Raw genomic sequence first — 19,127 nt, 5'->3', positions numbered from 1 at the left:
GTGGAGGGGATGAGATAGAGAGGAAAAATGTAGGAGGAGGAGGAGACAGGGTGAATGGGTGATGGAGAGAGGAGAGGGAAGCGTGGAGGATGGGAGATAGAGAGGAAATGTAGGAGGAGGAGGAGACAGGTGAATGGGTGATGGAGAGGGAGAGGAAGCGTGGAGGGATGAGATAGGAGAGGAAATTAAGGAGGAGGAGGAGGAGACAGGTGAATGGGTGATGGAGAGAGGGAGAGGGAAGCGTGGAGGGATGAGATAGAGAGGAAATGGGGAGGAGGAGGAGACAGGTGAATGGGTGATGGAGAGAGGAGAGGAAGGCGGGAGGATGAGATAGAGAGGAAATGTAGGAGGAGAGGAGACAGGTGAATGGGTGATGGAGAGAGGAGAGGAGGGGATGAGATAGAGAGGAAATGTAGAAGGAGGAGGAGACAGGTGAATGGGTGATGGAGAGAGAGAGGGAAGCGTGGGAGGGATGAGATAGAGAGGAAATGTAGAAGGAGGAGGAGACAGGTGAATGGGTGATGGAGAGAGGGAGAGGAAGCGTGGAGGATGAGATAGAGAGAAAATGTAGAAGGAGGAGAGACAGGCTTATCTACAACGTCCCATTTTTGCTGCTTCAAGAGTCACTGCTATATATTCACACAGACACACACAGTCACCCAGCATGCGTAGACACACACAACACACACACGCACACACACACACACACACACACACACACACGCACACACACACACACACGCACACACACACACGCACGCACACGCACACACGCACACACACGCACATGCACACCCACACACGCACGCACGCACACACGCACGCACACACAGTCACCCAGCATGCAGACACACAGCACACACACACACACGCACACACGCACGCATGCACGCACACACAGTCACCCAGCATGCAGACACACAGCACACACACACACACACACCACATCAATACATCTATCTTACCATATTATATGTCATTATGTCGTCTCGCTAACAGTGATTCAATTAGGATTTGGGGGGTTTATAATGTACTAGTCTGAATACAATGTGTACTGATACCATTCTAAATATACTGTGTACTATATACTGTACTAGTGTAAATATACTGTGTACTGGTACTAGTGTAAATATACTGTATACTGGTACTAGTGTAAATATACTGTAAACTGGTACTAGTGTCAATATACTGTATACTGGTACTAGTGTAAATATACTGTATACTATATACTGTACTAGTGTAAATATACTGTATACTGGTACTAGTGTAAATATACTGTATATTGGTACTAGTGTAAATATACTGTATACCATATACTGTACTAGTGTAAATATTCTGTATGCTGGTACTAGTGTAAATATACTGTATACTGGTACTAGTGTAAATATACTGTATACTGGTACTAGTGTAAATATACTGTATACTATAAACTGTACTAGTGTAAATATACTGTATACTGTTACTAGTGTCAATATACTGTATACTGGTTATGTAAATACTGTATGCTATATACTGTACTAGTGTAAATATACTGTATACTGGTACTAGTGTAAATATACTGTATACTATATACTGTACTAGTGTAAATATACTACATACTGGTACTAGTGTAAATATACTTGCATACTGGTAATAATTAAATATACTATATATAATATACTGTACTGTGTAAATATGATTATATACTATATATACTGTACTAGTGTAATATACTGTATCCTTAAATAGTGTAAATATAACTTTATACTGGTAATAGTGTAAATTCTGATAATTTAGTACTAGTGTAAACATACTGTATACCATATACTGTACTAGTGTAAATATACATGCTGGGACTAAATATACTGTATACTGGTACTAGTGTAAATATACTGTACACTGGTACTAGTGTAAAATATACTCATACCATATACCGTACTAGTGTAAATATACTGTATACTGGTACTAGTGTAAATATACTGTATACTTGTACTAGTGTCAATATACTGTATATTGGTACTAGTGTAAATATACTGTATACTATACTGTACTAGTGTAAATATACTGTATACTGTACTAGTGTCACTATACTGTATACTATACTAGGTAAATTAGTGTATGCTATACTGTATATACTGTATACTGTACTAGTGTAAATATACCGTATACTGGTACCAGTGTAACATACTGTATACTATATAAATATACTGTGTACTGGTACTAGTGTAAATATACTGTATACTGGTACTAGTGTAAATATACTGTATACTATATACTGTACTAGTGTCAATATACTGTATACTGGTACTAGTGTAAATATACTGTATACTGGTACTAGTGTCAATATACTGTATATTGGTACTAGTGTAAATATACTGTATACCATATACTGTACTAGTGTAAATATGCTGTATGCTGGTACTAGTGTCAATATACTGTATACTGGTACTAGGGTAAATATACTGTATGCTGGGACTAGTGTAAATATACTGTATACTGGTACTAGGGTAAATATACTGTATACTGGTACTAGTGTAAATATACTGTATACTGGTACTAGTGTAAATATACTGTATGCTGGTACTAGTGTAAATATACTGTATACTATATACTTTACTAGTGTAAATATACTGTATACTGGTACTAGTGTAAATATACTGTATACTGGTACTAGTGTAAATATACTGTATACTATATACTGTACTAGTGTCAATATACTGTATACTGGTACTAGGGTAAATATACTCTATGCTGGAACTAGTGTAAATATACTGTATGCTGGTACTAGTGTAAATATACTGTATACTGGTAGTAGTGTAAATATACTGTATGCTGGTACTAGTGTAAATATACTGTATGCTGGTACTAGTGTAAATATACTGTATACTGGTACTAGTGTAAATATACTGTATACTGGTACTAGTGTAAATATACTGTATACTGGTACTAGTGTAAATATACTGTATGCTGGTACTAGTGTAAATATACTATATACTGTACTAGTGTAAATATACTGTATACTATATACTGTACTAGTGTAAATATACTGTATACTGGTACTAGTGTAAATATACTGTATTCTATATACTGTACTAGTGTAAATATACTATATACTGTATACTGGTACTAGTGTAAATATACTGTATGCTGGTACTAGTGTAAATATACTGTATACTATATACTGTACTAGTGTAAATATACTGTATGCTGTATACTGGTACTAGTGTAAATATACTGTATGCTGGTACTAGTGTAAATATACTGTATACTATATACTGTACTAGTGTAAATATACTGTATACTGGTACTAGTGTAAATATACTGTATACTATATACTGTACTAGTGTAAATATACTGTATACTATATACTGTACTAGTGTAAATATACTGTATGCTGTATACTGGTACTAGTGTAAATATACTGTATGCTGGTACTAGTGTAAATATACTGTATACTATATACTGTACTAGTGTAAATATACTGTATGCTGGTACTAGTGTAAATATACTGTATACTATATACTGTACTAGTGTAAATATACTGTATGCTGGTACTAGTGTAAATATACTGTATACTATATACTGTACTAGTGTAAATATACTGTATACTATATACTGTACTAGTGTAAATATACTGTATACTGGTACTAGTGTAAATATACTGTATACTATATACTGTACTAGTGTAAATATACTGTATACTATATACTGTACTAGTGTTTATATAGCTATTTCATATACTGGTACTAGTGTAAATATACTGTATACTGGTACTAGTGTAAATATACTGTATACTATATGTAAATATACTGTATGCTGGTACTAGTGTAAAATATATATATACTGTACTAGTGTAAATATACTGTATACTATATACTGTACTAGTGTAAATATACTGTATACTGGTACTAGTGTAAATATACTGTATTCTATATACTGTACTAGTGTAAATATACTATATACTGTATACTGGTATGGTAAATATACTGTATGCTGGTACTAGTGTAAATATACTGTATACTATATACTATTTAGTGTAAATATACTGTATGCTGTATACTGGTACTAGTCAAATATACTGTATGCTGGTACTAGTGTAAATATGCTGTATACTATATACTGTACTAGTGTAAATATACTGTATACTGGTACTAGTGTAAATATACTGTATACTATATACTGTACTAGTGTAAATATACTGTATACTATACTGTACTAGTGTAAATATACTATTTGTATACTGGTACTAGTGTAAATATACTGTATGCTGGTACTAGTGTAAATATACTGTATACTATATATATACTGTACTAGTGTAAATGTAATGTATACTATATACTGTACTAGTGTAAATATACTGTATGCTGGTACTAGTGTAAATATACTGTATACTATATATCTCTAGTGTAAATATACTGTAAATATGCTATGTAGTGTAAATATACTGTATACTGGTACTAGTGTAAATATACTGTATACCATATACTGTACTAGTGTAAATATACTGTATACTGTATACTGGTACTAGTGTAAATATACTGTATACTATATACTGTACTAGTGTAAATATACTGTATACTATATACTGTACTAGTGTAAATATACTGTATACTGTATACTGGTACTAGTGTAAATATACTGTATACTGTATACTGGTACTAGTGTAAATATACTGTATACTATATACTGTACTAGTGTAAATATACTGTATACTATATACTGTACTAGTGTAAATATACTGTATACTATATACTGTACTAGTGTAAATATACTGTATACTATATACTGTACTAGTGTAAATATACTGTATACTATATACTGTACTAGTGTAAATATACTGTATACTATATACTGTACTAGTGTAAATATACTGTATACTGGTACTAGTGTAAATATACTGTACACTGGTACTAGTGTAAATATACTGTATGCTGGTACTAGTGTAAATATACTGTATACTATATACTGTACTAGTGTAAATATACTGTATGCTGGTACTAGTGTAAATATACTGTATACTATATACTGTACTAGTGTAAATATACTGTATACTATATACTGTACTAGTGTAAATATACTGTATACTATATACTGTACTAGTGTAAATATACTGTATACTATATACTGTACTAGTGTAAATATACTGTATACTATATACTGTACTAGTGTAAATATACTGTATACTATATACTGTACTAGTGTAAATATACTGTATACTGGTACTAGTGTAAATATACTGTACACTGGTACTAGTGTAAATATACTGTATGCTGGTACTAGTGTAAATATACTGTATACTATATACTGTACTAGTGTAAATATACTGTATGCTGGTACTAGTGTAAATATACTGTATACTATATACTGTACTAGTGTAAATATACTTTGCTGGTACTAATATGCTATACTATATACTGTACTATGTAAATATACTGTATATAGCCCCTGTACTAGTGTAAATATACTGTATACTATATACTAATAGTAGTAAATATACTGTATACTATATACTGTACTAGTGTAAATATACTGTATACTATATACTGTACTAGCTGTATACTGGTATATAAATATACTGTATACTATAAATATACTGTATACTATATACTGTACTAGTAAATATACTGTATGCTGGTACTAAATGTAAATATATAGTATATAATATTTCTAGTGTAAATATATGTACTGGTACTAGTGTAAATATACTGTATACTATATACTGTACTAGTGTAAATATACTGTATACTATATACTGTATAGTGTAAATATACTATACTATATACTGTACTAGTGTAAATATACTGTATACTATATACTGTACTAGTGTAAATATACTGTATACTATATACTGTACTAGTGTAAATATACTGTATACTGGTACTAATGTAAATATACTGTATACTATATACTGTACTAGTGTAAATATACTGTATACTATATACTGTACTAGTGTAAATATACTGTATACTATATACTGTACTAGTGTAAATATACTGTATACTGTATACTGGTACTAGTGTAAAAATATACTATATACTGTATACTGGTACTAGTGTAAATATACTGTATACTATATACTGTACTAGTGTAAATATACTGTATACTGTATACTGTACTAGTGTAAATATACTGTATACTATATACTGTACTAGTGTAAATATACTGTATACTATATACTGTACTAGTGTAAATATACTGTATACTATATACTGTACTAGTGTAAATATACTGTATACTATATACTGTACTAGTGTAAATATACTGTATACTGTACTAGTGTAAATATACTGTATACTCTGTACTAGTACTAGTGTAAAAATATACTGTATACTGGTACTAGTGTAAATATACTGTATACTGGTACTAGTGTAAATATACTGTATGCTGGTACTAGTGGTAAAAATATACTGTATACTGGTACTAGTGTAAATATACTGTATGCTGGTACTAGTGTAAAATATACTGTATACTGGTACTAGTGTAAATATACTGTATACTGGTACTAGTGTAAATATACTGTATACTATATACTGTACTAGTGTAAATATACTGTATACTATATACTGTACTAGTGTAAATATACTGTATACTATATACTGTACTAGTGTAAATATACTGTATACTATATACTGTACTAGTGTAAATATACTGTATACTATATACTGTACTAGTGTAAATATACTGTATACTATATACTGTACTAGTGTAAATATACTGTATACTGGTACTAGTGTAAATATACTGTATACTGGTACTAGTGTAAATATACTGTATACTGGTACTAGTGTAAATATACTGTATACTGGTACTAGTGTAAATATACTGTATACTGGTACTAGTGTAAATATACTGTATGCTGGTACTAGTGTAAATATACTATATACTGTACTAGTGTAAATATACTGGTACTCCTGTATTCTGATACTAATTCTGATTCTGAGGAACATGAAAAAGTGACAAACATCTATGCTCTGCTCTTTGTGACATTTCATTTAAATTACATTAAATTATCTTTCAAACAAATCAATAACCCAATACAGAAAGCTAAAACGTTGTAGTTGAATTGCTCAATATCAAGATCCATATTTATTTTACATTTCAAATAACATAATCTAACTTCAGGAAATATAACATATGGATGTCAAATGATTATGTTGCCATCTAGTGTTTTTAAAATAAAATAAAAATTGTGTTGAACTAAAAATAACGTAGACGTATGACCTTTGTTGTGTTATGAACTTTTCTCATTTTCATCCTATGTTCTTTCGTCGTTCGTCTCCTTCAACAATCAATGACGTTACTCAACTTTTGCCATTTGCCATCTTTTGAAACAAACACACTTCAACCACAACGCTGGTGTGCTTGAAAAACTTGAAAAACTCAACCAACCATTCCTTCACCCAGAACGAGCACCAGGTGGGCCCAGAGGAGGTGGATATGGAGATACCTCTCAGCGTGAATGTTGAGGCCCTCCACACCTGCCACCTGCCCAGCCTCTACAGAGAGGGGCCACACACCCCCACCCACATCCTTAGTCTGACTACTCTCAGGTTGGTACAGCGTCAGAGCCATGTATTTACACAGTCGGAACTTTGACGTTTCTGCATTATGACGCATTTACATGACACTCCAACATTCTACGGCGGCCATGTTAGATCCCAATTAACATTAGATGAGGAGGGGATATTTAAATCACTAGTATGTCACTGGTGACGAAATACAGACGAAACCTTACCTCTATGTTTGCACATTTCTTTTGCACCAGTGGTTGTTCTGTGTTCACTAGTCAAGTACAGTGCAATTAAATATAGAAAAATATTGTATAGATGTATTTTATTTTTTTTTGTACATGGTTTTAAGTGCGATTACTTTTTGAACTCCACTCAGTATCGTCTACTCATTCTAGCCAACCTTGGCAGAGAACAGACTAAACCACATGTAGTAGCCCACTAGACCCTAACCTTAACCCAGCTAGCGAGCGTCTAATGACCCACTAGCAGCCTGCCTCCGGCAAAGTTCGCGGCCGACTGGCAACTACTGGCCTCCCCTCAGGGGCTAGCTTAGCTGCTATAGCCCTAAAACTGCTTCTCTCCCCTGTGTCAGACTTAGCGTCCTGTCCAGGGGGTGTACATCAAGCTGCCTCTCCAGGCTATTTGCTTACTGTTCTTCTCTTCTCTTCAGTAACAGCGTTTAGCTACTGTACAAATACTCTGTAGATACTGTGAACAGACTGTAAATGCTGTAGATACTGGATAGATACTGTTTATGATACTGGTCATCTCCCCAGTAACAGTCAGGAGCTGGACAGTGGCGTGGAGCCGTACAGACGAAAGCACCTGGCACAACGCTGAGTCCTCTGAACATGACCTGCTGGGAGAGGACCAGGACCAGACCAGCGCCCCAAACACCAACACAACCAACACCCCAGGCAGCATGAGGAAGTTCAGACCTGGGAATACACCCTCGTCCCCCTCGCCCCACCTCCAAGAGATCCACCTCAGTAATGACTCCCAGCCAAGGGTGGGGCTGTATGGAGGAAAGGGACTGGGAGGGGGTTTGGGGACAGGGTTGGGGTTGGGGGTGTGCGTATGCCGGCTCCCGATGATGATGATGATGATGATGCCGGGTCTGACTGAGGAAGAGTGCGAGAGGTACAGGGAGCTACTAGAGATCCGGTGTCAGTTTGAAAGGAACAGGAAGCTTGCTGAGAGAAGCCAGGGAGGAAGATCAGGGACTGAGGAGGAGGAGGAGGGTGAGATGTGTGAGGGTGAAGGGGAAGTGACCCAAAGTCGATGTAAACTGCCACGAGAGCATGACGCAACACAAGATGGCGTTGTTAGAGGAGGAACTACGTCATCTAGAGTTTAAGTGCCGCAACATCCTGAGAGTGCAGAAGATGCAACAGCTGAAGAACGATGCATGAAGGCGTGGCTTCTGGAGGAGGACGTTGTTGGCCGTGGAGCCCCACCCACTGGTTCTGAACCCGCACCCGACCACGACACAGACCCAGAGCCCGCCAACGAGCTCCACCGCAAGCTATCGGACATCAATGAGCTCCCTGAGCGGGGGAGAGATCCGACCCAGACCCAGACCAGGACAAAGACAGCACCAGCGCCTACAACACAGGGGGAGAGCTGCAGGACCACCCCTCTGGTCAGCACCGAGTTACTCCCTCTGTCCCTGTCCATCCAGGAAGAGGGTAGAGGAGGGGACACCCCCAACAGACACAGCCGAGACGGGGCCGACAAGGTCGGGTCTCGGCGGGGATGGGAGAAAGGAGGACATGGTAGTCTGAATGGTTCCTTCTCTCCCAACAGCTACAGGTAATGTCTTTATACTGTGTAGACACTCTATAGATATGGTGTAGACACTGTATAGATACTGTGTAGATACTCTGTAGATACTGTATAGATACTGTATAGATACTGTATAAATACTGTATAGATACTATGTAGATACTGTAGAGATATTGTGTAGTTAACAAATAGATACTGCATAGATGCTGTATTGATGCTGTGTAGATACTCTATAGATAAAGTATATATACTGTATAGATACTGTGTAGATAATCTATAGAAACTGTATAGATACTCTGTATGTACTGTATAGATACTGTATATATATATATGCTGTGTAGATAATCTATAGATACAGTGTATATATGTATCTATATATACTATATATACTTTATATATACTGTGTAGATAATCTATATATACTGTATAGATATTGTATAGATAATCTATAAATGCTGTATTGATACCGGATATATACTGTGTAGATAATCTATAGATACTGTATAGAAACTCTATAGATGCTGTATAGATACTCTATATATACGATATAGATTTTCTATAAATACTGTATAGATACCGTATATGTGCTGTGTAGATAATCTATAGATACTTGTATATATACTGTGTAGATAATCTATAGATGCTGTATAGATACTCTATATAAACTATATAGATAATCTATGAATACTGTAGAGATACCGTATATATGCTGTGTAGATCATCTATAGATACTCTATTGATACTGTATAGATGCTGTATAGATAATCTATTGATACTGTATAGATGCTGTAAAGATCATCTATTGATGCTGTATATACTGTGTAGATAATATATAGATACTGTATAGATACTGTATAGATCATCTATAGATACTGTATAGATCATCTATAGATACTGTATAGATTCTGCATAGATCATCTATTGATACTGTATATACTGTGTAGATAATCTATAGATACTGTATAGATCATCTAATGATACTGTATAGATCATCGATAACTACTGTATAGATCATATATAGATACCGTATATATACTGTATAGATCATCTATTGATTCTGTATAGATCATCTAATGATACTGTATAGATCATCTATAGATACTGTATAGATAATCTATAGATACTGTATATATTCTGTATAGATCATCTATTGATTCTGTATAGATCATCTAATGATTCTGTATAGATCATCTATTGATTCTGTATAGATCATCTAATGATTCTGTATAGATCATCTATTGATTCTGTATAGATCATCTAATGATTCTGTATAGATCATCTATTGATTCTGTATAGATCATCTAATGATACTGTATAGATCATCTAATGATAGTGTATAGATCATCTAATGATACTGTATAGATAATCTAATGATTCTGTATAGATCATCTAATGATTCTGTATAGATAATCTATGGATTCTGTATTGATTCTGTATAGATACTGTATAGATACTGTATTGATTCTGTATAGATACTGTATAGATACTGTGTTGATTCTGTATAGATACTGTATAGATACTATATTGATTCTGTATATATACTGTATAGATACTGTGTTGATTCTGTATAGATACTGTATAGATACTGTGTTGATTCTGTATATATACTGTATAGATACTGTGTTGATTCTGTATAGATACTGTATAGATACTGTATTGATTCTGTATAGATACTGTATAGATACTGTGTTGATTCTGTATAGATACTGTATAGATACTGTATAGATACTGTGTTGATTCTGTATAGATCATCTAATGATTCTGTATAGATACTGTACAGATACTGTATTGATTCTGTATAGATACTGTATAGATACTGCATTGATTCTGTATAGATACTGTATAGATACTGTGTTGATTCTGTATAGATACTGTATAGATACTGTGTTGATTCTGTACATATACTGTATAGATACTATATTGATTCTGTATAGATACTGTGTTGATTCTGTATAGATACTGTATAGATACTGTGTTGATTCTGTATAGATACTGTATAGATACTATATTGATTCTGTATAGATACTGTATAGATACTGTATTGATTCTGTATAGATACTGTATAGATACTGTGTTGATTCTGTATAGATACTGTATAGATATTGTGTTGATTCTGTATATATACTGTATAGATACTATATTGATTCTGTATAGATACTGTATAGATACTGTGTTGATTCTGTATAGATACTGTATAGATACTGTGTTGATTCTGTATAGATTCTGTATAGATACTGTGTTGATTATGTATAGATACTGTATAGATACTGTGTTGATTCTGTATAGATTCTGTATAGATACTGTGTTGATTCTGTATAGATACTGTATAGATACTGTGTTGATTCTGTATAGATACTGTATAGATACTGTGTTGATTCTGTATAGATACTGTATAGATACTGTGTTGATTCTGTATAGATACTGCATAGATACTGTGTTGATTCTGTATAGATACTGTATAGATACTGTGTTGATTCTGTATAGATACTGTATAGATACTGTATAGATACTGTGTTGATTCTGTATAGATACTGTATAGATACTGTGTTGATTCTGTATAGATACTGTATAGATACTGTGTTGATTCTGTATAGATACTGTATAGATACTGTGTTGATTCTGTATAGATACTGTATAGATACTGTGTTGATTCTGTATAGATTCTGTATATATACTGTGTTGATTCTGTATAGATACTGTATAGATACTGTATAGATACTGTGTTGATTCTGTATAGATACTGTATAGATACTGTATTGATTCTGTATAGATACTGTATAGATACTGTTTTGATTCTGTATAGATACTGTATAGATACTGTGTTGATTCTGTATAGATACTGTATAGATACTGTGTTGATTCTGTATAGATACTGTATAGATACTGTGTTGATTCTGTATAGATACTGTATAGATACTGTGTTGATTCTGTATAGATACTGTATAGATACTGTTTTGATTCTGTATAGATACTGTATAGATACTGTGTTGATTCTGTATAGATACTGTATAGATACTGTGTTGATTCTTTATAGATACTGTATAGATACTGTGTTGATTCTGTATAGATACTGTACATATACTGTGTTGATTCTGTATAGATACTGTATTGATTCTGTATAGATACTGTATAGATACTGTGTTGATTCTGTATACGCTGTAGAAGTCTTGTCTGTCTTGTGCTGTGTAATGTCCTGTAAATCAGTAGGCTGGTTAAAACGTCCTTGTTTTCTTAACACAGGAACACCTCTATTTTTGCAAAGAAAATCTCCCTATGAGAGAGTATTCTTTCTTTCTTTCATGCAGGAAGTACCAGATCCAAATGACCAACGCCAGCACAAGCCCCGTCCATCAAAATTCTGGTCTCCTGACCGGGAGAACGTTGTGGGGGTGGGGTCATCATCGCAGAGGGGGATAGCTGATGGAGGAACAACCACAACACCCCCACGGAAGTCCCCCAGAGCTAACCCCACACACCACGACAGGTCAGGGGGTCCAACCGCAGAGTCCAGCCCATACTTCACCCGGCGTCGCCAAGGCAACAAGCCTCCGGCACCGAAACCCTACCAGAGATGCATGCAGCTGCCGTCGAGCGACCCGGAGTTCCGGATCGACTCCCTGGACTCTGTAGACCGAGCCGTGGTCCCGGGGATGGGTTTAGGCGAGAGAGGGGCTGCAGCGGGCAGCAGTGGTCAGGCCAGTCCCAGGAGTGTTAGTGGTGCCCCAGCAGACAGCACCGAGGCCCAGGACAGCCACCCCGGCCTCCCCCTACACCTCCCTCTGCAGCCGGGCCCGGCGCTGCACCTCGCATGGGGTGGAAGGTTCTGCAGGTTTTATATTTACCATGCAGCAGGAAAGGCCTTCATAAAATGTTCATATTTGAGATTTTATTATTGGTAACACTTTACTTGACACTCCCAGTTTTATAATGCGTTATGACATGGTCTTAACCATGTCATAACGGATGTCATAACCTGTTATAATATGGTCATAAGACCATCGTGACCTATATTTTACACCTGTTGTGACATGTATTGCGCTATTTTATGGCTGGTTAAAAGATACCTGCATAAGATTGTCAAAACCCACATTTATTCAAATGTATTTTTCCCAGCCAAGAGGTTTCCTTTGGTTTTAAGGTTTGTTTCTGAAGTCCTTTGTATGTTGTTGTTGTCAGGAATTATGTTTACAGTCATGTCCCCCCCCCCCATCATATTTTAAATACCTGGCACAAAATACAAGCATTATGACCATCCTGAATCACTTTACTTAGAATAAGAAATTACATAGTAGTAATACAGTAATACAGCATTATGACACAGTCATACAGCATTATAATACAGTCATACAGCATTATGTCACAGACATACAGCATTATAATACAATCATACAGCATTATGTCACAGTCATACAGCATTATGATACAGTCATACAGCATTATGTCACAGTCATACAGCATTATGACACAGTCATACAGCATTATGACACAGTCATACAGCATTATGACACAGTCATACAGCATTATGTCACAGTCATACAGCATTATAATACAATCATACAGCATTATAATACAGTCATACAGCATTATAATACAGTCATAAAGCATTATGATACAGTCATACAGCATTATGTCACAGTCATACAGCATTATGTCACAGTCATACAGCATTATGTCACAGTCATACAGCATTATGACACAGTCATACAGCATTATGATACAGTCATACAGCATTATGTCACAGTCATACAGCATTATGTCACAGTCATACAGCATTATGTCACAGTCATACAGCATTATGACACAGTCATACAGCATTATGATACAGTCATACAGCATTATGTCACAGTCATACAGCATTATGTCACAGTCATACAGCATTATGACACAGTCATACAGCATTATGATACAGTCATACAGCATTAAAATACAGTCATACAGCATTATAATACAGTTATACAGCATTATAATACAGTCATACAGCATTATGATACAGTCATACAACATTATGATACAGTCATACAGCATTATGTCACAGTCATACAGCATTATGTCACAGTCATACAGCATTATGTCACAGTCATACAGCATTATGATACAGTCATACAGCATTATAATACAGTCATACAGCATTATAATACAGTCATACAGCATTATGATACAGTCATACAGCATTATGTCACAGTCATACAGCATTATGTCACAGTCATACAGCATTATGTCACAGTCATACAGCATTATGACACAGTCATACAGCATTATGTCACAGTCAAACAGCATTATAATACAGACATACAGCATTATGTCACAGTCATACAGCATTATAATACAGTCATACAGCATTCTGTCACAGTCATACAGCATTATGATACAGTCATACAGCATTATGTCACAGTCATACAGCATTATAATACAGTCATACAGCATTCTGTCACAGTCATACAGCATTATGACACAGTCATACAGCATTATGATACAGTCATACAGCATTATGACACAGTCATACAGCATTATGTCACAGTCATACAGCATTATAATACAGTCATACAGCATTATGTCACAGTCATACAGCATTATAATACAGTCATACAGCATTATGTCACAGTCATACAGCATTATAATACAGTCATACAGCATTATGACACAGTCATACAGCATTATGATACAATCATACAGCATTATAATACAGTCATACAGCATTATGACACAGTAATACAGCATTATGATACAATCATACAGCATTATAATACAGTCATACAGCATTATGACACAGTCATACAGCATTATGATACAATCATACAGCATTATGATACAGTCATACAGCATTATGTCACAGTCATACAGCATCATGACACAGTCATACAGCATTATGATACAGTCATACAGCATTATGATACAGTCATACAGCATTATGATACAGTCATACAGCATTATGATACAGTCATACAGCATTATGTCACAGTCATACAGCATCATGACACAGTCATACAGCATTATGATACAGTCATACAGCATTATGATACAGTCATACAGCATTATAATACAGTCATACAGCATTATGACACAGTCATACAGCATTATGATACAGTCATACAGCATTATAATACAGTCATACAGCATTATGTCACAGTCATACAGCATTATGATACAGTCATACAGCATTATAATACAGTCATACAGCATTATGTCACAGTCATACAGCATTATGATACAGTCATACAGCATTATAATACAGTCATACAGCATTATGTCACAGTCATACAGCATTATGATACAGTCATACAGCATTATAATACAGTCATACAGCATTATGTCACAATCATACAGCATTATAATACAGTCATACAGCATTATGACACAGTCATACAGCATTATGATACAGTCATACAGCATTATAATACAGTCATACAGCATTATGTCACAGTCATACAGCATTATAATACAGTCATACAGCATTATGTCACAGTCATACAGCATTATGATACAGTCATACAGCATTATGTCACAGTCATACAGCATTATGTCACAGTCATACAGCATTATGATACAGTCATACAGCATTATGATACAGTCATACAGCATTATGATACAGTCATACAGCATTATGATACAGTCATACAGCATTCTGTCACAGTCATACAGCATTTTAATACAGTCATACAGCATTATGATACAGTCATACAGCATTATGATACAGTCATACAGCATTATGTCACAGTCATACAGCATCATGACACAGTCATACAGCATTATGATACAGTCATACAGCATTATAATACAGTCATACAGCATTATAATACAGTCATACAGCATTATGACACAGTCATACAGCATTATAATACAGTCATACAGCATTATGTCACAGTCATACAGCATTATGACACAGTCATACAGCATTATAATACAGTCATACAGCATTATGACACAGTAATACAGCATTATGTCACAGTCATACAGCATTATGACACTGTAATACAGCATTATAATACAGTCATACAGCATTATGACACAGTAATACAGCATTATGTCACATATTATGACCAGTTATGTCAGCTATTATGACAGGTTATGACCAGTTATGTCTGCTATTATGACAGGTTATGACCAGTTATGTCTGCTATTATGACAGGTTATGACCAGTTAGGTCAGCTATTATGATAGGTTATGACCAGTTATGTCTGCTATTATGACAGGTTATGACCAGTTAGGTCAGCTATTATGACAAGTTATTTCTGCTATTATGACATATTATGACAAGTTATGTCAGCTATTATGACAGGTTATGACAAGTTATGTCAGCTATTATGACAGGTTATGACAAGTTATGTCAGCTATTATGACATGTTATTACAAGTTATGTCAGCTATTATGTCAGCTATTATGACAGTTTAGTCTATTATGACAGTTTAGCATTATAATACAGTCATACAGCATTATGACACAGTCATACAGCATTATGTCACATATTATGACCAGTTATGTCTGCTATTATGACAGGTTATGACCAGTTATGTCTGCTATTATGACAAGTTATGACCAGTTATGTCAGCTATTATGACAAGTTATGTCTGCTATTATGACATATTATGACAAGTTATGTCAGCTATTATGACCAGTTATGTCTGCTATTATGACCAGTTATGTCAGCTATTATGACAGGTTATGACAAGTTATGTCTGCTATTATGACAAGTCATGTCTGCTATTATGACAAGTTATGTCAGCTATTATGACATGTTATGACAAGTTATGTCAGCTATTATGACCAGTTATGTCTGCTATTATGACCAGTTATGTCAGCTATTATGACAGGTTATGACCAGTTATGTCAGCTATTATGACAGGTTATGAGCAGTTATGTCTGCTATTATGACAAGTTATGTCTGCTATTATGACATATTATGACAAGTTATGTCAGCTATTATGACTGTTTATGACAAGCTACGTCAGCTTTTATGACCAGTTATGTCAGCTATTATGACCAGTTATGTCAGCAATTATGACAGGTTATGACAAGTTATGTCTGCTATTATGACAGTTATGTCAGCAATTATGACAGGTTATGACAAGTTATGTCTGCTATTATGACCAGTTATGTCTGCTATTATGACAGGTTATGACCAGTTATGTCAGCTATTATGACAGGTTATGACCAGTTATGTCAGCTATTATGACAGTTTATGACAAGTTATGTCTGCTATTATGACAGGTTAGGACAAGTTATGTCTGCTATTATGACAGGTTATGACCAGTTATGTCTGCTATTATGACAGGCTATGACCAGTTATGTCAGCTGACACCGCTGGGTGTCAAGTAAAGTGTTACCTGTCATTATTTATTGATAGTTGTTGATTCTATATGTCTTACATGGTGCAATTAAATTATATCTTTGGGAATTGTAAGCATGTTCCCTGCTTTTGCCATAGCCTTGATGCACCATATTATGTTATCTTATCCGTAAGGTGAAGATCCGTAGCGACGGGACGCGCTACGTTGCCAAGCGACCAGTGAGGGACCGCCTCCTTAAAGCCCGGGCCATTAAGATCAGAGAAGAGCGCAGCGGCATGACGACGGACGACGACGCGGTCAGCGAGATGAAGCAGGGACGTTATTGGTCGAAGGAGGAGCGTAAACAACAGCTGCTGAGGGCCAGGGAGCACCGGCAGCGCCGTGAGTTCATGATGCAGAGCCGGCTGGACTACCTGAAAGGAGACAGAGACCTACAGGAGGGAACTGTGGACGGGGAAGGCTACAGGAGGACCTCCAGGCCTGCAGGGGGAGACAGGTGGTAGTCCTAGTATCCTGGCCCTCAGCCAGAAGAAGTTCATGAAGAAGAGGAACAAGAGGATCCTGGATAACTGGGTCACCATCCAGGAACTACTCGCTCATGGATCCAGGTCACCGGATGGAAAGAAGGTGTATAATTCTCTTCTCTCTGTTACTACGGTGTGATGGAGGGATGGGAGAGGAGAGGAGAGGGTCTACAACCCCCAGCTCTGTTACTACGGTGTGATGGAGGGATGGGAGGAGAGAGAAGAGGAGAGGAGAGGGTCTACAACCCCCAGCTCTGTTACTACGGTGTGATGGAGGGATGGGAGAGGAGAAGAGGAGAGGGTCTACAACCCCCAGCTCTGTTACTACGGTGTGATGGAGGGATGGGAGAAGAGAGGAGAGGGAGAAGGATGTAAATAAATCTAACCCAAGAGGAGATGCAGGACAACAAACAGAAAGAGTTGACATAATATGGACAGAGCGAAGAACAGCATCAGCAGCTAAACGGTAGAATTGAATGAGAAATAACCTTGTTTAAAGAGGACGAAAGAAGACTGGGCGGGAAGAGAAAGGGATTTACACTGTAAATCATGTACGCATTGTAAACATACTGTGGGTCAACATGTGATTCATCCACAGAAAATGTATTAATTACTAGAGATGGAGAGATATGAAGATGACTATCATGTTTTTTATAGGAGACTTTAAGTCTTCCTGGCGATAGTATGGAATAAACACTGTTTATTCAGCTTATAGAAAGTGTAAAGTGTTGTCAGCTGCTTTCTGTTTTAATTAACTTTTTTTTAATGAATCCCAGAAACCCATTTTACTGATGTATGTAAAGAGAAAACGGTGTGAAATGATATTGTCTTATTAGGAGAGAGGAGATGAGGAGATGAGGAGGAGATGGGCGAGAGGAGGAGATGAGGAGAGGGAACCAATGGAGAGAGGAGATGAGGAGATGAGGAGATGGGGAGATGAGGAGGAGAGGAGGAGATGAGGAGGAGAGGAGGAGATGAGGAGGAGATGAGGAGATGAGTGAGAGGAGGAGAGGAGGAGATGAGCGAGAGGAGGAGATCAGGAG

The 19,127-nt window shown here is 35.9% G+C and overlaps 1 pseudogene; it reads left to right on the top strand.

Annotated features, from left to right (window-relative positions):
* The first annotated feature begins 2,033 nt into the window (after positions 1-2,033).
* LOC135534734 (PDZ domain-containing protein 4-like) lies at positions 2,034-18,223 on the top strand (annotated as a pseudogene).
* The last annotated feature ends 904 nt before the right edge of the window (positions 18,224-19,127 follow it).

Source organism: Oncorhynchus masou, unplaced genomic scaffold (genome assembly GCF_036934945.1).
Source record: "Oncorhynchus masou masou isolate Uvic2021 unplaced genomic scaffold, UVic_Omas_1.1 unplaced_scaffold_3892, whole genome shotgun sequence".
Classification (NCBI taxonomy): domain Eukaryota; kingdom Metazoa; phylum Chordata; class Actinopteri; order Salmoniformes; family Salmonidae; genus Oncorhynchus; species Oncorhynchus masou.
The sequence above is the reverse complement of the archived record's forward strand: the minus strand, read 5'-3'. Positions and strand labels throughout refer to the sequence as shown.